Genomic DNA, 26,807 nt, shown 5'->3' with positions numbered 1-26,807 from the left:
TTGATAGCTAATATTTAATGAGTGGCGCGAAATATTTCTTTTTGACCTAGAAACTGGAAGTACACAGAAATAGCTACAGAGACAGCAGAAAGCTCTGAATCCCCAAGCCTATGGGCAAATTGAACCATATCACTGCTCCCTATCACAAGTGACTCATTGATATAATATATATTTATAGAAAAAGTGATTTTGTGTTTCATGCTCCTTTAAGTACAAGTATATGCCCACTGCAATTTAGATATACTCTGTTACAAGTAGAAGTCTGGTATTAAATACATGTATTTTTAAAATAGCAGATCTACAAGCTCACAATGTGAGCTATTTTCAAATGGCCAAAATGTGTATAGGCTACAATAACAGCTGAAGTGGTTAATGTATGTTTTGGACTATTAAAATCCACGCACACTGTCTTCAAATGCAAAAAGGGGAATTTAATAAAAAAGATGCAACGTTTCGGTATTTAAACCTTCATCAGGCAAACTCAATTAACCCATTTAGGCCTAGAATTATATAATGCTTTAACTATTGAAAAATAGCAGATATACAAGCTCACAGTGCGGCGAGCTTGTAGATCTGCTATTTTTAAAAAGTCGTGGAAATGTGTGCACATCTTTGAATATATGTATTTTTTAAGCGACCATTGATAACTCAAATTTTGCTTCTGGGGGTCCCTCGAACTAAATATTTTGAGATGGGGGGTCTGTGGCCAAATACATATCATTTTGGGGGTTTGAGCACCACTGACATAGAAACATGTATTTAAAAAAAACCTTAGAAGGATTCAGAAGACACTTATAGAATTGGGTCAAAATATTCAAAGATTTCAAGATTTTTCAAAAATAGCAGATCTACAACTCGAGCTTCTATATCTGCTATCTTTCAATAGTTTAAGCATAACATAATGCGTAATAATGCATACCTGTTCTAAATGGGGGCAAACTCAGTTTGCCTGATGAAGGTTTAAATGACTAGCCCTCAGCTGTGTTCGGTCACAAATCGTACCGTTTTGGCTTTGTATCGTATCGTTTTAAAATGTGGTAATCGGTATCAAATCGTTTTGCAAAAATCAGGCCAAGGAGAGAGAGAGGAGAGAGAGAGAGGAAGAGAAAGGAGGGATCCAGTGGCAACAGCTGCGAAAATCTGAAAAGAAATCGACCCTGTTCCGAAAATAAATAATACGGACGAAATAACGTGCAAATGTGATTGCCATGATGTGAGGTTGATTTATTTTATTTACGTGCTCCAAAATCTGCTCCGATATTCAGCCGAAAAAACGCAGCAGTGTGCAACGACCTGAGGGAGTGGGAGGGGGCATGAGGTTGGAGGAGGTCAGTGAGGTAGCATGTCCATACCCACCAGGTGGAAGACAAGATTTACAAATCATGATTTAATACACAATAAAAAGTTACATGAATAAACTTGAAAATTGAGAGGACTAAGTATGTGACAGGTGTAAATATTATCTTTACAAAGTGAAGACAATAGATATTGATGAATCCTCACCTGGACTGCAGAGTCCATAGGAGAGGAAGCTGCTCACCACTGAAAAACATTTGATGAGACAATATCAAGCTGAGCATGAACTGCATTAATTATTCCTATAATTAACACAACACCACAGCTAGTTGGCTCAAGTTCAAGAAGAATATATACATAATATCTTGAAGGGATATTTGACTTTAAAACAGTTTTTGAAAGTTATTGATATCCATCTGATTATGCATTTAATCAGACTTATCAATGGACTGTTATGCTGTGGAGTAGTGGTTCTTGGACATTTTTAGCTCAGGTCACTTCTGTAAATATCCATTTCATCCCTGAATTACATTGTTACTAGAGCATAACATTTATGTCATATTAAGTTACGTAATATGTAAATCTTCCCCCCCTAAGATACAGCATGGCAAGATGAAAACTGTGAGAGACTTTACATCCTATTTTCATCAGTGCCTTACCCTTTGTGTGTGTGTGTGTGTGTGTGTGTGTGTGTGTGTGTGTGTGTGTGTGTGTGTGTGTGTGTGTGTGTGTGTGTGTATATATATATATATATATATATATATATATATATATATATATATATATGGGATAGATAGATAGATAGATAGATAGATATATAGATAGATACCTTTATTATCCCAAGGGGGAAATTCAGTGGGCTGGGATGCAATTAAATTTTAATCTAATTAATTACAGGCTTTGACATTAATTACTCACAATTAATCGCATTTTAATATTTTACCCGAGAAGCATTTTTTTTCAAGTAAAACACATTTTGTTGTACGAGTTGTGGAGACTGAACCCAAACCAGACACAAGAGAGCAAGACAGTGTTGCCAACTCCGGGCATTTATTAACAATTTGCAGGTTTCAACATGGCAGGTAAATACAAGGTAAGTATAAATGTGCAACAAATATAGGGATAAATCAACTTAGGTCAAAACAGTTCAACAAAGGTTCTTCCCCGGGTGGGGGCTGCCGTCTCTTCTCTTCTAGGGGGGCCAGGAGTAGGTAAGAGTTTAGTTAGGGCTTTTCTTCCCACAGTTAATAGGTGAGTATGGTTCAGGTTAGGTATTTCTCTCCACAGGTACAGGTAAAGTATTTCTTTCCCACAGGTGCAGGTAAGGTATTTCTCTCCACAGGTATAGGTGAGTATTTCTCTCTACAGGTGACAGGTAAAGTATTTCTTTTCCCAAAGGTAATAGGTGAGTATTTCTCTCTACAGGTGACAGGTAAGGTAGGGTAGGGTGCCGCAAAGTCTCAATTAAATCCAACCGATTCGCTATCTTCTAAACAAACTAAACACTGGGAATAAGGGGCCTTGGGCCAGCGAATTGTTGGATACGAGGTAAGTTTAAAGGGAGGAGAGTACTACTCAACAAAATGGGATTTGGGTTGGCTTCCAGGGTTCAGGTTGGTAAGGTTGTCCTCTCCTTTTCCAGGTCCTTGCTCCACAGGTCGCCTGAGTACGCTCTCTCTAGAGATTCGGTATGCACTCCTCAGTGTTAGGTACGCACTCCTCAGTGTATGTCAGCTCCCCATTCCAGCCAAAAAGTGGTGTGTAGAATGTATATTACTATAATGCGCTTTCACAGAAATATGCGGTTGAGGGATTAATATAAGGGTAATAATAATAATAATAACTTGGATTTATATAGCGCCTTTCAAAAAACCCAAGGCGCTTAACAAAACATAAACAATCATGTTATTGTCCAAAAGCCATAATAAATAAGTGTCTCTTCAGTGCGGACTTGAAAGAGTCCAATGTTGTTGGCAGCTGGCGAATCGCCATGGGGAGGGAGTTCCAGAGGGTTGGGGCCGCCACACTGAAGGCTCTGTCCCCAAGGGTCTGCTTTTTGCTGGGAGGGACGGTGAGGAGCCCCCGCTCAGCAGATCTCAGGTTCCGCTCAGGAGAGTAGTCCTTGAGGAGGTCTGACAGGTACTGTGGGGCTAGGACATGGAGGGCTTTATAGGTGAGGAGGAGCAGTTTGTAAGTGATGCGGAACTTGACCGGAAGCCAGTGGAGGTGTTTGAGGGTGGGGGTGATGTGCTGCCAGCGTCTGGTATGGGTGAGCACTCTGGCAGCTGAGTTCTGGACATACTGCAGTCTGTCCAAGACTGAGTTGGGGAGACCAGACAAGACACCGTTGCAGTAGTCCAGACGGGAGGAGATGAATGAGTGAATGAGTGTTTCAGCAACGGAGTCTGAGAGTGATGGCCGGAGTCTGGAAATGTTTTTCAGGTGGAAGAAGGCGGATCTGGTGACGGATTTGATGTGGGATTGGTAGGAGAGAGTAGAGTCCAGGATGACACCCAGGTTACGAACCTCGGTGGATGGAGAGATGGAGCAGCCATCCACCTTGGAGGAGAAAATGTCCAACCTTCTGAAGCTGCGCCTTGGGACCCATGACCATGAGCTCTGTTTTCTTACTGTTGAGTTTGAGTAGATTAGTGGTCATCCAGGTTTTTATTGCATGCAGGCAGTTGACAATGGACTGTGGAGGGAGCAGAGTGGTTGGTGTAGTGGTGAGATACAGCTGGGTGTCATCGGCGTAGCAGTGATAGTGTAGACCATGGTGGCGGATGATATGACCAAGTGGGCTCATGTAGATGGTGAACAGGATAGGACCTAGTACCGAACCTTGTGGCACACCATGGTTCACTGGGGCTGGCTGGGAGCTGGATCAATATGGTGGTTCCTTACCGCCTGATTGCCCATATGTTCGCCCGTCGGAGTCCCAGCACAGACTGGGAGGGAGAGCGAGGCTTCTATTTGTGCACCCTGTGTTTGGTGAGTAGCACAGGTGCGAACACTTCTGACTGATGAAGCATGTGAGCAGGCAGGTAACGCCCTTCAATAACTCGGCCCACACTGCGCGCTGCTCTGCTGGGCCTCGCTCTCCCGTCCAGTGTTAAGACATGGACGAAAATGTTGTTGTTGATGTACTGTAGGCTGAAAAAGATTGAACCAAGTACAGCGCAACACAGGTATTTTTTACTGAGTATAAGTGGTTAAACTGAAGTGATATTGATGAATTCCAAATATTATCAAAGTATTCTGAGGCACCCTTGCACTGGCTTCAAGGCACCCTAGGGTGCCTTGAAGCCAAAAGCAGCTTCCGCTACAAGCAGGCAGCAGACAGCTGTCTCTGTACTTTAATAGTTACAACATGTTGTACTGGCCTGTTGTTTAGTTAGTTTTTTTACAGTGAATTAAAATCATCTTGCCAGGTGAAACATCTGATTCTACAAAAATGCTAGTGATATAATAGACACAGTAGTAATAATATAAATATAGGCCTACTCACAGAGGAGAACACGCAGATTGGGCCCCATCCTCTGCTGCGTTGAACAGCTCTGAATAACCTATTATGTTCTGCTGACAGCAAATTGATGGTTACTGAGAGAGAGAGAGAGAGAGAGAGAGAGAGAGAGAGAGAGAGAGAGAGGTTAGACGTAGTGGTGCATTGGTGATCGCATCAATGCATGTCCGTTTGCGTGAGAGGCGAGACCCCTGCTCAGAAAAGATATGGTCCGAGCAGTAGTGCAGTGGGGATTTTATCTTTTGATTTGATCCATCCATGTATGGCCTACTTGTGCACAAGGCACAGGTTGGCACCTCGACAGAGCGCAGTTCTAGTTACTTGCGCAGGCAGAGCGTGCAAGTACTGTAATCGGCTGGGTATGTATGTCGTTGTCTCCCCTTGTTGAAGACCGTAGACCAATCAGGGACCAGTATCTCTGGGAAAAGTCAACATTAAAACATTAACAGCCAATGAGGGACCAGCATACCTGGTGATGCCACTAGTGATGTCAACAGAGTTTGGTATATAAGAGCATTCCTGGTAATGTCTTCATTAACTCATCGGATGGCAATATTAAATCCATAGAATTTACTTTTTCACTTTTTTTCAATCGCTCCATGCGTGTGTGTGCATGTCCATTGTACCGCAATTTTACCACTTCTGATGTTTCGTAAAATAGGGCATTCCTGGTAATGTCTTCATGTGGCCATTACAGAATTAGAAAATCCACAGTGTCATATAAAGAGATCCTTATATGACGAAGGTTAATATAAGGATAACTTTGTATAATGTTAAACTATTAACAGCAATTGAGAAAAATTAAAAGCAAAGTATAAAACGATTACTAGTAAGACCTCAGGGTGACATTCTTGGCCATCTGGCCAACCACAGCGTTTCTCTGACGATTCTAGTTGTTGTCATTCTGGGGGGAGTTTGTTCATGTTTTTGTGAGGGTATCAACCCTAGGAGACACGGGGAGAACATGCAAACTCCATACAGAAAGGCCCTATCGCCAACCCCACCTAGAGTGTGGGCGCTGATGACGCGGAGGGAGGAACACACCGCCCATATTATGTCCTTAATATTGATAACGTAATATCATTAATAATGTCCTTAAGATTGACAATATAGGAATCTCCATATATGGGCATAAAACGTACGTAAGTAATGCCAAGCAAGGCCTTCGTGAGTTAGGGCCTTGGTTTGATGCCTGTGGATCTCCATATATGGGCATAAGGGGGTACCCTAACATTCTCATTTTCGGCCTGGGATTTATGACATCAGAAATCTCCATGTATGGGCATAAAAGTTTTTTTTTTCTGGGAATGACCATATATGGACTTTTATATTTTATTTTATCCTTTATTAATAATAATATGTATACATATACATACAATATATGTTATGCCCATACATGGAGATGGGCACAAAAGAAAACGTATGTTAATTAGTAATGCCAAGCAGGGCCTTGGTGAGTTAGGGCCTTGGTTTGATGCCTGTGGATCTCCATATATGGGCCATAATAATGTTCTTAATATTGACAATATAGGAATCTCCATATATGGGCATAAAACCGTAGGGCCTTGGTTTGATGCCTGTGGATCTCCATATATGGGCATAAGGGGGTACCCTAACATTCTCATTTTCGGCCTCCATATTCTGTACAATGTCACGTGACATCCCTTTTATGCCCATATACTGTATGAGTCATTCTGTCCCACATCACTGTGATCAACTTTCGCTTTGCCATGCAATCAACTTCAGAGCAGTGATGTGGCACAGAGTGACAGTGAGTCACAGTGATGTCATACAGAATGACTCATATATGGGCATAAAAGTGATGTCACGTGACATCACTTCCTGTACTGAAAAACATGTGACATCACACTGACATCACTTCCTGTACAGCCGGACAGACAGTCAGACAAGCGACAAGGTTTTTCAGGGTATAATGCGACCTTCGGTCGCAACAACTATTGATAATAATAAATACTTTCAACTTTAATTCTGTTTCAAGGGAGTTAAACGAGGGATATAAATATTACTATTTCACTGAGACCAGACAAGCTATATTTCGCGAAAACCAGGACAGCATTATGCAAGACAAGGAACAGGTGCATAGAACGGTTGGAACAGGTGGATCATGTGAAGCGGACGGATTAATCTACCCAACGGCTGAGTAAAACAATGGTTTACCCATTATGGGTTATTAAAACAATGGTTTACCCATTATGGGTTATTATAATGGTGTTTGTATACTACTAGAAGTTTGTGGCCCGAAAGTCTAGAGTTCAGTTTTTGAAAGAAAAAAAGTTTTTTGAAAAAAAAGAATTTTTTGGAAAAAAAAAGTTTTTTGAAAAAAAAAAAGTTTTTTGAAAAAAAAAAAAGTTTTGTGAAAGGTATTGGTGATGCGATGACGTGGTGTATACGGACGCTCAGCTCCCCGGGCCCTTCCCCGTCTTTCTTTCTCTCTCTCTCTCTCTCTCTCTCTCTCTCTCTCTCTCTCTCTCTCTCTCTCTCCTCCGCTCAGCTCCCCTCCCCCCTCCCCCCTCCTCTGTAACTTGATACTCTGGTGACCAGTTTATGAGCACTGTCAAGATACTCCTTCAGGACTGGCTGCTCTGCGTGAGGTGAAAGGCGAAACTTTGTTAAATTGAAATAAATGCGGTTCAAAGAGTGGCATGTTTAAAATGTGGACAGTGCAAAATTTTCACGCTTGTTTGACGTGGTGGCTATGTTTGTGAGAGGTGTTGTGAGAGAATGGAGCTAAACATTCTGTTTGAGAATTGCCACCACTTTGTGTTTGCTGAATTGTATGTATTAGATAATGGGTTGTTTTGTACAGCTCATACATTACCCAGCTGCTGAGTAAAAATAAATACATTGTTTTACTCAGTATTGGGTAGTTTTAAATGCAAAGCATGCTGGGAAAAGCATTTCTCTAGGTTTTCAGGGACATTTTCTAAGCTTTCGGTAGCTAAAAATGCTAAATGTATCATATCCATGTGTCTGCAGTATTTGAGCCAAAACCCTAACCGTAACTGCTTGGCTGCTAGGTTATGGTTGAGCTCCCTCCCTCTGCTGGTATGAAAGAGAAGAACTCATGGTAATTTTGGTAACAGTTACCCAGGGGTGAGTTATAATACAACTCAAATTGGGTTATTTTTAACCCAGCAGTTTTTAGTGTGTATTGTTATAGGTGTGCAGTAACTGTAAAATAACTAATGTATTGTGCTTGATTTAATTTACCTAGAATTGGCTAAAGTATAATAAGTGAAACAACCTGAGTATACTAAATAATAGTGGTTGACCCAGAGCTCAGTAAAATATTCTACCCACATCTGGGTAAAATATATACTAAATAATAGTGGTTGACCCAGAGCTGAGTAAAATATTCTACCCAGGATGTGGTAGAATATTTTACTACGGTGCTGGGTAGAAAGGACCTACCCATTTTGCTGTGTAAGATTTACTACTGTTGGGTAGGTCCAATAGTTACCCAGGGGTGGGTTACAATACAACCCAGATTGGGTTATTTTCAACCCAGCCGTTTTTAGTGTGTGGATTGGGTTCAAATCCCCTCAGGGCGCGCCCTGCTTGCACACAAGTAGGCCTACTTGTGCGTAAAGCTTCTAGTTCACACTGTTGACACCCGCCAATCGGCAGCTGACGGGTGCTTTGTTTATAGGGGTGTGAACTGAGGGTTTGAGGGTTGTTTTTGAGTAGCGCGTGTGCCCGTCGTTGTTCGACTACAACCTTTTCTGTCAAGTCTGGTAACTAAAACCTGTTTACTATGTTTATATCACCACTCAATCAATGCCATTTGAGACGTGAGTTTACATAATCACAGACCGTACACAATCACTATACCCGTCTCATCTGGTTTGTTCACAAACAGCGTGCAGTGTCTGAAGCATAGAGTATATATAAAATAGAGAGCGGACGAGCCCCGCCCCCACTATCATTTCAATGCAAGTTCTCAGTGGCGTTTTGAAGCAACGGCTACGTGCTAGCATGTAGCTAATCCAGGTGCATTCTGGGGGAAATTGGCCACTATTCGAGACCACAAATGACGTCACGCTGCTCTCCGCTCACAGGAAGGATTGTCTGGAGTGGAGGGGGCGGGCCAAAATGCGTGTTTAGGCTGCAGTTCCAACTTTGGCCACCATCGGGGTTGCTTCAAATCTAGCCCTGGGTTCTGGGGGCTTGGTCTGAAGCCCCAGTAGCCTACCAGTGGCGTCAGTTCAGCAAAAGCTCAGGTATGGCAACATGACTGGTGTCTTGCACGCGCGCAAGACACCTTAGCAACAGGCACGATGAAAAGTACATTTTATTATTTCCCCCTGTAGCCTAGGTATGGCAGGTGCCATAGCTTGCCATACCCAATTGACGCCTCTGTAGCCTACGTTACTATAGTAACCCGACACTGCAAAGATCTACAAGCTCAGAACGCGTTGCGAACGCGACGCGTTGTGAGCTTGTAGATCTGCTACTTTCAAAAGCCAGACCCACTGTGCTGTACGGGGAACTCGAGCAGTCGGGCTTATAGGACTGTGGAGCGACGAATTTTGGGCAGATGATAGGAATATTTTGTCTTATCGCCGAACCTTAATTAATAGATACGGGGGTGCGGTAATTACCGCAATACCGGCGGTAAATGGGAGGACGGTAACCGTGATAACAAAATGTTGATACCGAGCCACCCCTAGTCGGGAGAAATGTTGATAACACAGCGTTTCTGAAACTATTTATTTCATATATATATATATATATATATATATGTTACAGTTAGTTTGGGTAACTCAGTTAGATTGGGGTAGGAGCGCTTGTTTTTGTTCACCTGGATGTGAAAGAAGCTCATGTCCCAGTGGTAGAGCATGCAGTCAGCATTAGTCACACGCTGATGAATGCTAACCTGGTGAATGCTACTATGCCTAAACCTAACCCTAGCCCTAAACCTTACCCTAAACCTAACCCTAACCCCAAACCTAACCCTAACCCTTACCCTAAACCTAAACCTAACCCCTAACCCTAACCCTAACCCTAACCCTAAACCTTACCCTAAACCTAACCCTAACCCCAAACCTAACCCTAACCTCAGTAAAACTATGCCTAAACCTAACCCTAATCCTAACCTCAGTCAAATTATTCCTAGTTCCCCGAAGGAGGTGGCGCCTGCTCCACCTTGTGCACAAAAACGAGCGCTCATGTTCTCAATCTAACTGAATCTCAAACTAACTGTGACATATATATATATATATATCCTCCTTCAAATCACCAGCGCCATTGCTGAGGGGGACCAGTCAAAAAAAAAAAAAAAAGCAACAGTACTGAGAGATCAGATGTTGACGTATCGTTAAAAATTACCCCCACCCCATGGAGGATTTTTGGGGAGGGCCATGCTATTTTGATTTTAATCTCGGGGAGGGTGATGCTATTTTAATTTTAGTCTCGGGGAGGGTCATGCGATTTTGAATAAAAAATAGTCCGGATTTTTATAGGCCTATATGTATTTTACTACAGCGTTCCTTTCAATAATACTATTATTTAATTAAGGAACGCTGTAGTAAAATACAATAGTCTCTGCTTTCTCTTCAATGGTACAGTCGAGCTATGCTGACGCGCTTCACAGAAGTCAGTCAGTGTGTGGGCGCGCGCGCGTGAGAGAGAGAGAGGGAGTGAACCATGCTGCATTCCTCACATTTCTCCCCACCACGGCTCTCACAGAGCGCACACACAGGGGGAAACGGGCTGTCCTCACGGCCACCTCGGCAGGCGAATGTAGCTGTTTTAAACTCAATTATATTATTTAGTTTGTTTGTCTGTCTATCGACCTACTTCTCTGCTAGTTTAAAAACGTTACTATTAGTTTTTTGGGTGTGTGCTTAGTCCACGGTCAGCCTCTGCTGCACCCAGCTGGCCAGCTCCGGTGAGAACCGGATAACATGACTGGAAGCTCCCCAGCCCTGCGTCTCCTATCCCGGGGGAAAGTTGGGGTGGAGAGAGGCAGAGGGCACACAGACGATTTTCACCGGCTTCCATACCGTGTTGGTTATATATCCTTTTATTTCAGTCCATATATAGACATGCTGCTAATACAACAAATCTACAGATCCACCGCCCACAACAATACGCCAAACTGGGAAATAAAACAGCAGTAGTCCAACAGCAGCTGGTCTAGCCAGTCAATGCGACGCGTTCTGAGCTTGTAGATCTGCTATTTTCAGAGCGCAACACCCGAACGCAACTGGATTGATCTCTTTTTCCACTAGTCCCTCTCTAACATTTAAATCTTTCTTGGTGTTCAAAAAGCAATTAAATTGATCATGTCCTTCATTAAGGATTACAGTATGTGGATTATCAAAGCTCATACTATCATAGTGGTACAGCCTATAGCCTAATGAAGGAGGGGAAATAGACAATAGCCTATTCGTCAATCGCAGTTATTTTGTATGATGATTAATCGTCTCCAGAAATTCCAAACCGCGACAGCCCTGACTATGGGGAACGTGCGTATGACGTTTTGTAGGCCGATTCGGAGTTATCGAGAGAGATCAGATGTTGAAACATTTTCCAGTGACTAAATATAAAATAGCCTACAATTAAAAAAAAAGTGTCTCCATTATGCAAGTAAACAACATTCGATTGTGGTTTAATGAATAGGCTTAGGCCTAGAGATTATATTTTAATCGGCAATGCAACACTTTACTTTACTTTACTTTATTTGTTTATTTAGACGGGACAATGCATATTAATGAACACTACATGAATGCAATGTAAATAAGCCGGAATTAGCAAGAATGCTAAATTTCATCCGTAGTCCCCACATGAAGACAAAACAACACCATTGACAACAGGTCCCGTCTTACTCACAAAGTGAAGCTCACTCGACCATTTCTCTCTCTCTCTTTCTCTATCTCTTTCTAGCCTACAACTATTACAAACAAACGGAAAATGACTTACCTCTGTAGATAGAAAATAGCCTAAAAGCATTCCTTTCTCCCTGGCTTTTGTTTCAATGTTAATATTATAGATTCCTAGGCAACCAACCAGCAGCATTGGACAATAATAAGTCTACATTTATGATAAAGTTTACACCGCTCTGACTTCTGACAGTGCCTGTCAATCAGTTCACACAGCTGCAGACAGTACGTTAGATTGAGTAGACCTCACCACATGAAAGGCAGAGGCACGCATGGACTTTTAATAGCCTAATAAGCTAAATGCTCGGGTCTCTCTGAACCTCGGAAATAAACGGATTTCAGGACAATGTCACAGGTCTCGAAAAAAAGAAAAAATAATCAGAACGCGACGGAACTGGACAAGACCATTACGGGGCCACTCGGGTTTGGTTTTCTAATTTGGCATAACAAATATATTTCTATTGAATGGCTTGACCATTTCTCTCTCTCTCTCTCTCTCTCTCTCTCTCTCTCTCTTCTGTTGGATAATTAGAGAAAGCGCACCTCTCTCTCTCAATACAAAGTGTTCCTTGCTTGACCACAATGTTCTCTCTCAGATGATCTACATAAAGTGGCAGAGTTGACTGAAGTGTCAATACATATTACACGGGAGGTTGAGGCCAGTACATCTGTCGTAAAAATATATCTATTGAATATATTATAGGACATAGCCTACAATGAGATTGAGCAAACAGTTTTGTTTAAAGAGAAAATATATCTGACATGGCTGAACAAGGAACGCTGTCTGTCAGACCCATGATGTTTACCAGGATAAGAAATAACACTAGAAAAGTTATTTTGAGAGAGAAATGTCCCGCACACTTTGATATGGTTTATTTTGATGATAACTGTTGTAGCCTACTACAATCTATCTCAACATACAGTAATAGGATCGTCATGGAGGTTATGTAAACGTTGTAGTGCAATTATTATTTTAAGTGACGTCCCTCGAGGATGGCGACGGGAAATACGTCATCTGGAGCGAAACTCCTCCCTAACTCCGCCTTACGCACGAATTCCATATTAAAGTTTTAGATTTTACTGTGGTAAATGTCATGTTTTTAGGGGAGGGTCAATCATTTTTTGTTTAATGCCTGGGGAGGGTCATTGATTTTTCCCCCAATTGAGAGGGAGGGCCATGGCATTTTATATCAGGGCTTATACAATTTTTCCAGTAACACCCCTCAATAAAAAACGGGACCTCCCTTACTTTTTTAATATATTTGTATTGATTTTTGTGACATATAATACATAAAGACACAGACATTCACACACATTCACACTCATACCACCTGCACATGCCTAATTAAAGTAATCTATCTATAAATGCGAGAAGTCTCTGCGTGTCTGTCTGTCTGTGTGTCTGTAATCCGCGTATCTCGAGAACCGTTCGTCCCACCGGCTTCAGATTCGGCACGCGCGTTCCCCGCCGCGGCACGGAGTGCAGTGCCGGGTCTCGACTCGACCCGACGCGCGGTTTTCCCGAACCGGCGCGAAACGTTCGGAATCTCCTTATGCGGGGTTGATTGTTGACATCAGGCTGTTCCGGAGGAAATCGGCGCAAGCGCTGACTCATTGTGACATCACTTCATAAAAGGCTCTGACATCACGTACGCCACATGAGTCAACAAAAAATCTCTGTGAGTGTGTATGTATGTATGTAATCCGCGTATCTCGAGAACCGTTCGTCCCACGGGCACGCGCGTTCTCCATATATGGGCATAAAATGAATGCCCCCATATATGGGCATAAAATGGATTGCAGACAGACAGATACAGATATCTCCATATATGGACATAAATGGACAGAGGCAAACAGATGGTCAAAGATCTCCATATATGGGCATAAAATGGACGCAGACAGACAGATACAGATATCTCCATATATGGGCATAAATGGACACAGGCAAACAGATGTTCAAAACGGGTCCTATGACAACAGGTGTGAGGTTTGCATTAAAGGGGGAACCGGCACTGTGTCTGCAACACAGTTGGAGGCACAGACAGATACTCCATATATGGGCATAAAATGGACGCAGATAGACAGATATCTCCATATCTGGGCATAAAATGGACCCAGAACTATAACTGCAGTGATCTCCATATATGGACATAAAATGGACGCCGACAGACAGACAGACAGACAGATACAGATATCTCCATATATGGGCATAAATGGACACAGGCAGACAGATGGTCAAAACGGGTCCTAAAGGGCGGGGCATTCATTCCCTATTTACATTGTTCCGAGTTGGCCAGGTTCGGGCGGCCCAGCTTCTAGTATTTATAATAATACATAGTTCCCATATATATATATATATATATATAGTGTATATGTATATATATATATATATATATATATATATATATATATATATAGTATATATGTATATATATATATATATATATATATATATATATATATATATATATATATATATTACATTAGGTATTTATTTCCATGGCATTCATTGCGACCGTCAGGGAGCAGTTTACAATGAAAACCTCCACCGGCCGTCCGTCCGTCCGTCCGTCCGTCCGTCCGTCCGTCACACCTTTGTGACCATCAACAAACGTCACACCTTTGTTGATGTTTAAATCGAAGAGTCTTGGTCAAATACTTCTGTTGGTTTCTGCACTGATCATTTATACAATTCAGCTGTGTTTGCTCGTGTCATCATGATGAGGTCATAAATCAGCCATGCCCAAATATAGATTTTACGGGTTTACATGCTTACTCAGTTATTCGTTATGTGAAAGTCCTATGACGTCTATGATATCTGACATCATCATACATACATTCCCTTTTATGCCCATAAATGGAGATCCCCTCTGTAGAACCAGCCACTGACATCACTGTAATGTCAGGGGAACCAAATCCCTTTTATGCCCATATATGGAGATCCCTGTGATGCCAGGGGAACCAAATCCCTTTTATGCCCATATATGGAGATATGGAGATCCCCGTGTTGCCAGGGTAACCAAATCCATTTTATGCCCATATATGGAGATCCCTGTGATGCCAGGGGAACCAAATCCCTTTTACGCCCATATATGGAGATCCCTTATGTCATCAATATTAAGCCCATATCTGTGAATATCTTTGGGTACCAGATGTCTCCATATATGGTTAAATGGTCAGATATACATCACTGGCCAGAAGACCAAGAAATGGTGCAACCTCGCCCTTTGCTTTTCTCCCTATAGGCATCTTACTGGTAGGTAGTTTAATGAGGAATGCAGTATGGTGGTAGGTAGGTAGTTATGGCCTTTGATGTAAGATTTTCACTTTCTAGGATAACTATATTTGCTATTCCCAGATGATGCCCTTTTAGGGTACCCCTCATGCCCATATATGGAGGTCCCCAGGCTTTACTAATTAACATAAGTTTTATGCCCATATATGGAGATCAGTGTCCCAATGTCATCAGATATATGGGCATAAATGGACACAGGCAAACTAGATGGGCTGTATGGATATCCAGATGTGTGATGTAAGTGTTTTATTCCAAATGTGGCACCCCACAGACATATTTCCAGAAACAAAATCCCTTTCATGCCCATATATGGAGATTTCTGATGTCATCAATCCCAGGCCCTGTAAAAAACATGGTTGCTATGGTATGAGCAACTTATGTCTCCATATATGGAGATTCAACTTCAATGAGTAACCATGGCAAACTGTCAACTGCCCGTATGTCTTGATAATTGGTAAAACAAACTTTTGGCCTATTTGTGGAGATAAGCGACCAACGGTCGCTTATCTCCCGATTAGGGAGTCTTACTGGTATACATCTCCCACAGTTGTTCAAAATCCCTCTGTCTACCCCACACTTTATATGTCAACCTCTCATATCACTTACTTACCCCAAGATCATAAGAAGTTGTTTTTTTTATCCTTATATATTGAACTATAGCGTTACGGTACCGCTTTCATAATTAGCTCTGGTCCATAGTGGTAGAATGAGTTCTCCTTGACAGTTTCATTACTCATCAAAACAAAGACGGCGTTAAGGAAGAAACTATTTCACCAGAGGTTTTAGTTACTCCACACCGGCCTCTCTTTGGAGACAACTCCGTTTAATTCTGACAACAATACAGAAAACACACGTCTCCAAGTTAATACAGTGCAGCATGGACTCCTTTCTCGTTCAATACGGAAGAACAGAATCACAAGGTAACAACACATAAAACGTAACATACCTGACAATACAGAAAACACACGTCTCCAAGTTAATACAGTGCAGCATGGACTCCTTTCTAAACAAAATGAAACAGACACTGTATAAGTAATTTGCAACTTAAATAGTATTTTGTTATACAGTACAGAGAGATAACAAAGGCCACCCACCTCGTTCTATAAGGAAGAACAGAATAAAGAGGTGGAGGTGCGCAGGGCATTTATACAGTAGGAGGGGACTTAAAGGAGCCGTGGCCACAAATGCACTATAACATATGGAGAATGTCAGGTAAAAGCCCTTATTTGTATATTTTGTGTAATTATATACACTTATATTTAATACTGTTACATCTACAGATCTTGTCAATAGAAATGTCCATTGATCAGATTTTGCCTTCCGGTGAAATATTCTCTTTTCTGGCTAAAAAGTGTATTTTAGACGTGAGGTGGGGGGCTCAGTTTCCCACAAAGCAAAGTTGGCTTTCAACTCCCTAAATCCGTCTTTGTTTTGGTGAGTAGCTAAACTGTATATTTTATTTGTCACTACAGACGAGTGGGCACACTGCCTGTAATACACATAATACACATACACTGTGTATGATACACATAGGAAACAGAATGTGAAGCAGGGCATTGCTGAAAAAGAACACTCATGATCAGGATAAAATAAATATAAATTGTGGAATGTAGTTAAGGAGTTAATTCTAACATGCTGCGTCTGTCTATCAGAGTAGTAGAGGTAGTGTTGTAGCATTCATAACCTATGAAATATATTTCAAATAATATCATGTAAAAAGTACTTACCGTAACGGGCAACGGTCTGCGTCATCTGAAAGATGGCTGATCATGTGCATGGCATGAGAACTTAAAGGGGATGTGGCTTTGGTCTGGAATTGTTTTTGAGGTAAGCAAGAATGTATCCGTTGTCTCCCCAGGCGCGGCAGAGGGAGAGCAGAGCCCAGGATTACTAGGGGTGTAACGATACATTGTAATAGCGATTTGATACATATCACGATACATGGTTGACAATACGATACATGGACGATATTGGTTAATTCATGGCGATACGATACGATTCGATTCAATGATTTAAAATCGATATAGTAACTATTTAGCAAATACATTAAATCTGTGTGAAAGGTGTGGATAGTGCAGGTTTTTAAGGGAAACATGTATTATCATGGATATAAATAAGTAACAGTGATTATCTGCCAAATGCATGGACATTGTATATTGATAAACCTGCACCTTGACATGAACCCAGAGATTACACACATTTATCGATAGACCAGTGTAGCTATATGGAAAGGAAAAGTAATTAATCCTTTTAATTTTTTCTTCTTAAAAATGCTAAATACAACGACCAAGTAGGTAGTATCGATACAATCAATTCTTTGCACTGCCGATTGCTGATGAGACAAATACTTGACAGAGCTCCATCCAGTTCCATGTATGGTACACAAATACATAAGGCTTCACTTCCTTCTAGTAGTCAAATGATTTGTGGTTTTTCAGAAAGAGTCTTTCCAAGTTCCCTTTCTTCACTATCACGGCATAGTTTTTGCAATTCATTGACCCATCAACAAATATTGTTTTATTCTTTTGTCTTTTGCCAAACTCATTCTACTGATCTCTTGTCTCATAAGTTGTGGTTGAAAGATAGTAGTAGCTTAACAAACAGGTAACAGTCCACTAAAATGTATATGCTGCCAGGGTCAATCCTGTGTTAATTTACACAGTGAACAAGTATTATATGATGATGAGAAAGACAGTGCGTAAGTGGTGTGATGTAAGGTATACCAGTGGAACCAGTATTAGCAAACATTACTTCTCTCTCTGTCTTGTCTTGTCTTGTCTTGTCTTGTCTTGTCTTGTCTTGTCTTGTCATTGCATCCTCACTTGATGCAATCATGTAGCCAACACAACATATTAATCATCCTGACACTTATCATCATCCAAAATAATTAAAACAAATGCTTTATTATTATTATTAAATATTTAGGATAGATTATGTACACATGATAACCAAAATACTAAATGTGCTACGGACATGGACAAGTTTTGCCACAGACCCATTTGTCCGTGTACAGACATGTTGATGACCCCTGCCGATGTAGATCGGCTATTTGAAGTATTTAAAAAAAATAAAAAAAATAAAAAAAAGGCAAAGAAGTTTATAGGGATAGGGGTACAGTTAGCTGCCGTAAGGCCACCGTGGCCTCAGGTCATGCCATTGGTTTGAGGGGCACAAGGCCAAACTGAGGGGCAACGACGGCCATGGCCTTCATGGCCTCCCTGAAATTCCTGCTCTGGATACAATACAAAATAAAACGATACAATTCGATTTTAGCTGTTTTCATTTCGATTTACTTTGATTTTTTAAGTTAAAAACGATATTTCGATACAGTTACTATATCGTTACACCCCTAAGGATTACATAGGCAATTGGCACTGGGTGAAAATGGGTTGCAAAATCGTGGGATAAAAATTATTTAAAAAAATGTTTCGCATGGATAGGGGCAATGGTGCCGGAGATAAGAGTAGGGCCAAAAGTGTGACGTGACGGACAGACGGACTGAAGGAGGGACAGCCGTTTTCATAGTAACTTGCGACCTGAAGGTCGCAACCAGCTCATCAGAAGGGTATACAGTATACTAGGCCTGTCAGAATGAAATTCGTTTTTCGACTATAATTCGAATATTAAAGAAATGGATGAAAGTCGAATACTTCAATTACTATTCGAAATGCAAAAAAAAAAAAAAAGTTTATATAAAAAAAAAAGTAAACAAAAAAACGTTTTTCCTGACCTCCCATTGCGAAAATAAATGCTTTTGTAGCAGTATGGGCGTTGCTTCCCACTGCCCATCCTCCTCCCACTTGTTAGTGAGCTAATTGATGGCAGTATTTAGGCAGCATGGCTTCCAGCTGCTAGTTAGCGGTTGTCTCTGAGTTGGAGGGTGCTGTGCCTCCCACGGCATGGGCAGCATGCACAGCCCTACAAGTGTCCCCCGCTCATGCTGGCCTTTGGGCTTCAGCTACTCTTGTGTGAAGGTACGTTTCCCTTTTGCTGCTTAATGACTGGTATGCTCTGTAGTGTAAGCTTGATCATGACCGTTTGTTTGTCGTTTTAGCTCATGGCTTTATACGACTCCTTCTGGAGCTCCTGCTCTGGCGTGCGGCGCTAAATGGCTACGCACACCAGGTAGGTTGACGGTCCTCCTTTTCTGGAATCGTGTGTTCATTTGGTGTTTTCACCAACATGAATATAAACTTGGGCTTTATGTGCATTTCAGTATCACTAACTGACTCTACCCGGTGTCCGCTGCTACACCACTGTGTGTGCTGCTCAAGCCAACTGGGTAGGTTCATTGTGCATCTCTCTGTTACTGTTTCGGAACTTTATATTTTGGTGTAATAGGTATAACATGGCCACTTGTTGCCTTGCCATTTCAGGGCCAGTGGCAACTGCTGTTTTGCGATCCTGGTTTTACCCTTCAGTCAACTCACAACCTCCAAGCTTCCTAGTCATGAACTACATGGCGAGGAAGGCAACCCTATAGTTCTGATTCAGTATTTAGGCTATTGAGCCCCCCAGCCCTCAACAGATGGCATTGTCATTTTATCAGGACTTAATCAGGTTCATTTCATTTATAAATATATTATATATGTTCTTTCTATTGCAGGCCAGGTGCTGGGGTTCCTCGGTTGGGACAGTTGATGGCCACCCATGGTAGTGGTAATTCCTTTTTGATGTGCTATTATTTTGTTGAGTTTGTTTGGATTTGGTTGTTGAAGTGCCACTGCCGTGGGTGGGTCGCACCGCCCATCTATCCCTCCCCAGCACTGCCCCCCCCCCCCCCCTTCAGTAGATGTTCAGCAGTTTTATTGTGACTCACCACTGATGACACTGCTCCTATGAAATGCATTCCAGTTTTATTGTTAACCTTTTGATATGGATGCGATGAAATGACCTGTATAATAAAGCCTGTTTCGTACCTTTGTTAAAACGTGTTTCTGCCTACTTTGTAAAAACGAACTTGTGTGCTCCTTATACAGTCAGAAGGTGTTTAAATTAAATAATTCTATAATAACTATTTCCGGGGGCGCAACTCCCCCGGTGGCGTTGTCTGGCAAAAACTGTCATATGCCACACTTTCATCAAGTCACAAATGATCAACAATTACGTGTGTACATGGCAGAGAAAGTTATGCCACAGCACTTTGTGTGTGTGACACCCGACACCAGTTTGCATCGCTGCAGTCCGGAGCTCTCCTCTGCCCCGGCCTCTCGTCTCCTTTCTTCATTGTATTAGCTGGTTAGCTACTTGGCTATTTCTCCTGCTGTTTCCAAGCTTCAGTTGAAAGTAACATTTAAGAAACTTATGACAACAGCGGACAGCCAAAGACTAATGTAATAGTTGTCTGTCTGTCAGTAACGTAGAGGAGCTGGCTTTTACGCTCTGCTCTGCAGCCTCTGCTCCAGTCCTCTCTCTCTCCGCACTGCTCGTCTGGCACGGAGAGTCGGAGACACGCAGCATGCTGTCTAAACAAGCAATTTAGCTGCTAGCCACGCCTCCAGCCGATCTACAAGCCCACAGCCCGTCGATGATGCAATGTAGTTAGGGCTTGTAGCTTAGCTTTTTCCCCAGCCTGTTATAGCATCTGAATTTGCACAAACAATGTGCTTATTATTTTACATTTAAAAAAAACTATATAAAAAATGTAAAAAAAAGAAAAAAAAAAGAAACTATACATTTTATATATTATATAAACTATTCGACTATTTTCGAAACATTATAAAAATGAATGAATGAAATTCGAATGGGATTTTAGAGGCAAACTGACAGCTCTACAGTATACATTATACCAGGATGCAGACCTCTCAGATTCTACCTTCAAGACAAGTATTTTTTATTGTGGATCCATACATGGGGACGACTGGATCATCACCTAGATCTCCATGTATGGAGCTGACCTCTACATCTGACCTCACAGAAAAAGATACGGGCAGCGACTACCCGCTTGACCACCAGGGGTCCAAATGGACCCTTACGGGTCTGAAACTGAAATGGAACCAAATATGTTAAGTTAAGTAGTAAATACTGGAGAGACTGTTAAAAGCATGCCACATTCTATAATAAGAATAAGACAATAATAATTAATAAGAGGAGGAGTTCATACAACAAACTGGTTTTAATTCAAATGCAAATTATAGAATTACACATCTGATGAATCTTGTCTCCATTCAAATGTTTTCGTACAAGAATATAAACATGTGTTCAATTTCTTCACATACTTTTAAAACACTAATTGTATATAAAAATGTCATCAACCCGTTATTCTCTATACTAGAAATTTGCGGCTGCTGCGCGTCCGCTCCATTTCTAGACTTCGCGCCCTCCGGGCGCTCAGGCAGGACTGCTCTATATTTGATCAACATAAGGGTTCAGGTTTTAAGTCAGATTAAAATGTTTTCAATACCTTATTGTCAATATCTATCATGAACAAAAAGGCACACTTGTTCAGACACCAATAACTCAGGAAACAGGAACACACTGTGTAAGGTGTCCAGTGTAGTCTGGACTGACACTATTTCAGCAAAAACTGGACTGGGACAAAAGATTTGACAGTAGGCTAACAATTAATTGCCTATGAAATCAAGTCAATACTTTTGTACTTTGACTGACGTAGCCTATATGTTGAATTGAGGACTTTTGCGTGGTGTGGGGGTGGGGGGGCTGTAGACAAATTCGCGAGGTGCGTTGTTGTATAGACTGATTGATTGATTGAAGAGTTTAGCACTGTTTGCAATAGAAGATGCAGTTACAATACACAACATTGGCACACACACACAGTCCCATTCCGCGACCCACCCGTGGGTCGAGACCCAGTACTTGGGAAACAATGCTTAAAACATCTATAATAGAAAATAATTAATGTTCCACAAGGATGAAGGATTTGAAGAGTTGACAAAGATTTATTCCAAAGGCATAAAGTTGAACAGAGTAACAGCATTCACAAAAGACAGAGCTCTGACCTCCATGGCCAGAGCTTGGGCCCCGTGGGGCAGAAGCCTCCTTTGCCCCTTTCTCATACACCTCTTATAGTCCATTCTGACAGTGATGCTATTCTAACATGGTAACATGGTCTTATAAGGATATGTTCTGAACACAGCAACATAGAAACAGTTACATAAATAAGGATTTGCTGACAGACTAAGAAGTAAGCTTGGGGGAGAACTCAGCTGTTAGATTGACAGCTGCAGGTACATCTAATTGAGTAGCCTTGTGAGATTTTCTGTAGACTACATACATATATTTGTTACTCTGTAAATATTTCTACCACACATCATACACACACAGTTTTTATAGACGCTGTCTCTATCTGTCGCTCTCTCTATCTCCGAGGCATTAACGCACAGCACACTCACTCACTCACACACGCGACGCGAGCGAAAAGCGGTTGTCCGTTGTGTAACCTACTTATTATAACTCTATGGGTGTAACCAGAGTCGTCTAATCAGAGAGTCCTGCCACTGCGGGGTCAGAAACAGCGCTGGTCACGTGGTTCATTGTCACTTAACACCTCATAGACTTCAATGCATTTTGTAAACTTCCGGTTCGCCGTTTGTCACTATACGCCAATAGATGTGTGCGTAGAAGACCTGGCCCCATGAAGTGAACGGGAGTGACGCAACTCTCCGAAGGTAGAAGGCTCTGGGTGTAACACGTTGAACAATTAAAAATATCTGTGCCGTGTGGCAAGCGACGTCGCAAATGCATCTTCCCAATGAGCAAACACTACCGACGCTACATATAGCGCCTCCTTTGTTACAGAGGTTGAGTAGGTATCGGCGTTATGTCGCTGTACTGTCTGGGTATATAGGTGAAGTGAATGAATAGGCTCTCAGCCTCTCACCAAATCTGTCATGTGTGCGCACTATAGCCCATGCAGGGAGGCGGGGAGGCGAGGGGAAAACGAAAGCAGTAACACACAGCAAGAGTGGACACTGGACACGTTTGAGCTACTCTGTTCTGTGTTGTGCTGGTCTCACTCTGCTCATTGATACTTTTACTTCTGTATAAATGTCCACCACTGATTTCACACGTTACGTGTTCACTTTCAACATCAAGGCAAATGAAATGGCAGCTTTTAATCTATGCATAAGGATAACACTTGTCGAGTTACTTTCTAGACTCGCATAGAAACACCACACATATTCGGTAACACTTCCCAACTTTAGGTCTCAAGTCAAAGTACAAAAGTATCGCTAAGTACAAAAGTATCGCTACCAACCGTACCATGCTTGTTATTAACGGACTACACAAACACACGTGTGTCTCGTCAAACATCGCTGTTTTTAGGTGATTCACACATCCAGCATAGAGGTTAATGTTGTACTTGGATCCATTCCACGCGCAATGTAAGTAGTTCCAGCTCGCTGTCTCCCCCCCTCCCTCTCCCTCTCCCTCTCTCTCGGAGGAAGAGGGGTGGGGGCACTCGCTGCGTCGGTGATTGAAGCAAACTGTAACCTGATACTTTCATGACGAAAATTGCGTAGGAGACCATCCGGGAAAGATATGCTCAGTAAACTTACACATTACTTTTCTACAAAGTGTACATTGTGCAAATACAATAGCTTCAGGAGAATCAGCTAGGAACATTGGGGTAAAAATGCACGATTTTTGTGCAAAAGTTGGAGTCTTTAGATGCAGTGTAAATGTAATTCTATCGCAGAGGATGCTTAAAATAATCGCTGTCAATTATGGTGAAAGATATTTATTCATACAACAAATAGCCAAAACTGCCGGTTCACAAGCTTAAAATGTTTAGAGATGCGAACCCAACCCATTGTGAGCTTGTAGATCAGCTATTTCCACGTATTTCCAAGTATTTTGAAGATGTGCAGTATAAATGATTAGCAAAATGTGCTTAAAATATAGAGACTTATGCACTTGTAGGGTTAACATGGTTAAAATATTTGAATAATAACACACTGTATAAATTCAGTAAACAATATAATGAAAAAGAAAGAAAGAAAAAATAAACTGTTTTTGCAGATTGAAGGCAGTACAGTAACAATGTTCACATTGTGGTCCATTGTACTCAATTCATCATCATGACATACACTATACAATACACCAGTAAGACTCCCTAATCGGGAGATAAGCGACCGTTGGTCGCTTATCTCCACAAATAGGCCAAAAGTTTGTTTTACCAATTATTACACTCTATGTGAACATTTACATCAACAAATCCCAAGTACAGGGCATCATCTGGGATACAATCCCTTTTATGCCCATATATGGAGATCCCTAACATAATCCCTTTCATGCCCATATATGGAGATCCCTAACAGAATCCCTTTTATGCCCATATATGGAGATCCCTAACAGCATCCCTTTTATGCCCATATATGGAGATCACTAACAGCTAACAGAATCCCTTTTATGCCCATATATGGAGATCCCTAACAGAATCCCTTTTATGCCCATATATGGAGATCCCTAACAGAATCCCTTTTATGCCCATATATGGAGATCCCTAACAGAATCCCTTTTATGCCCATATATGGAGATCCCTAACAGAATCCCTTTTATGCCCATATATGGAGATCCCTAACAGCATCCCTTTTATGCCCATATATGGAGATCACTAACAGCTAACAGAATCCCTTTTATGCCCATATATGGAGATCCCTAACAGAATCCCTTTTATGCCCATATATGGAGATCCCTAACAGAATCCCTTTTATGCCCATATATGGAGATCCCTAACAGAATCCCTTTTATGCCCAGTTGGTTGCTAGGGTAAAAAAACATGGTTGCTATGGTAAACAGTTGGTTGCTAGGGTAAACAGTTGGTTGCTAGGGTAAAACCATGGTTGCTAAGGTGGTTGCTAACGTACACTAACAGACCAGCAACAACAGACTGTTGCCACAGCAACGTACACAAAGGTTTGTGTACACATGTGGTGTGATGTCATACTGAAGATATATGACATCACACCGAACACAAACAAAGGTGTGACGTGTGACGTGTGACGTGTGACGGACGGACGGACGGACGGACGGACGGACGGCCGGTGGAGGTTTTCATAGTAAACTGCTCCCTGACGGTCGCAATTACATATCAGCAACAACACTATTAGATACATTAATGGAGAAAATCAAGTGGGTGGGGGAGGGGGTGACAGAGCATGCCAGTCCTTCCATAGAGTTCACTGAGGAGTGAGTTGACTATCTGGGGTCAAGCTGCTAGAGATCAATTTATCTAGAATTGGTATTATGTTTGGAGGACTGACAGGTTTTTAGTTCAGTTGTAAAAACTGACAGAAACAATGTGCCATAATTGTGTAAGAACATGTTTTCTTTGTTCTGTGTGTGTGTGTGTGTGTGTGTGTGAGTGAGCCCTCCTGGACAGCCAGAGACCCTGGTTGTCGCAGGTTCGATCCCAGGCCAGCAATGTGTCGATGTGTGTCAATGTGTCCTTGAGCTGGACTATTAACCCCTAATTGATCCGAGAGCGAATGGCTGCTCACTGCTCCTAGTTGTTATAGGATGGGTAAATTACATCACTGCTCCCCTGTTGTTATAGGATGGGTAAATAAATGTAGAGGACAGATGTAATATATAAACACTAAATGATGTGCTCGTGCAGTGTTAAAGTCCCTGCCCACCACCACGGAGGTTGTGGGTTTGAGTCCACCACAGTGTAACCGGCTTTGTCGGGCGTCTATGCGAACACAACTGGCCCGTGTTCGGGGGAGGGAAGCCGGGTGGTGAGGAGATTGTCAAGGTGATATTAGTCAATACACACGTACTCCTACGGGCCAGAGACAGCGGGGAGTGTTGGGCGGGAGGAGCAGGACAGAGGCTCTACGTCCTCCTGTTAGGGGCTCCTCACTGGCAGGTGAGTCAGTAGGATATAAAAGACACAGAAATGTGTGTGGGGAGTACGCGTAAGTTGCATAACTATTACATTGGGGAGAAAAGGAGTAAAAAGACCAGGAAAGAAGCATTTCTTCGACTCAGACCTTATCGCCAGGGTTGGCTTATAGCAGCTGTCGGTAGGACCATATATGGATTCTGTTAGTGTGGATCTCCTAACAGGGCATCATCTGGGATACAATCCCTTTTATGCCCATATATGGAGATCCCTAACAGAATCCCTTTCATGCCCATATATGGAGATCCCTAACAGAATCCCTTTTATGCCCATATATGGAGATCCCTAACAGCATCCCTTTTATGCCCATATATGGAGATCACTAACAGCTAACAGAATCCCTTTTATGCCCATATATGGAGATCCCTAACAGAATCCCTTTTATGCCCATATATGGAGATCCCTAACAGAATCCCTTTTATGCCCATATATGGAGATCCCTAACAGAATCCCTTTTATGCCCATATATGGAGATCCCTAACAGAATCCCTTTTATGCCCATATATGGAGATCCCTAACAGAATCCCTTGTATGCCCATATATGGAGATCCCTAACAGAATCCCTTTTATGCCCATATATGGAGATCCCTAACAGAATCCCTTTTATGCCCATATATTATGGAGAAATCCCTGCTCTGAGTATCTGACATCAGTGTGATGTCACCTGTTTATGCCCATATATGGAGATCCCTGCTCTGCGTATCTGGTTGCTATGGTAAACAGCTGGTTGCTAGGGTAAAAAAACATGGTTGCTATGGTAAACAGTTGGTTGCTAGGGTAAACAGTTGGTTGCTAGGGTAAAACCATGGTTGCTAAGGTGGTTGCTAACGTACACTAACAGACCAGCAACAACAGACTGTTGCCACAGCAACGTACACAAAGGTTTGTGTACACATGTGGTGTGATGTCATACTGATG

This window comes from Nannobrachium achirus, assembly GCF_963921795.1.
Source record: "Nannobrachium achirus genome assembly, chromosome: 9".
Classification (NCBI taxonomy): Eukaryota; Metazoa; Chordata; class Actinopteri; order Myctophiformes; family Myctophidae; genus Nannobrachium; species Nannobrachium achirus.
The sequence above is the reverse complement of the archived record's forward strand: the minus strand, read 5'-3'. Positions refer to the sequence as shown.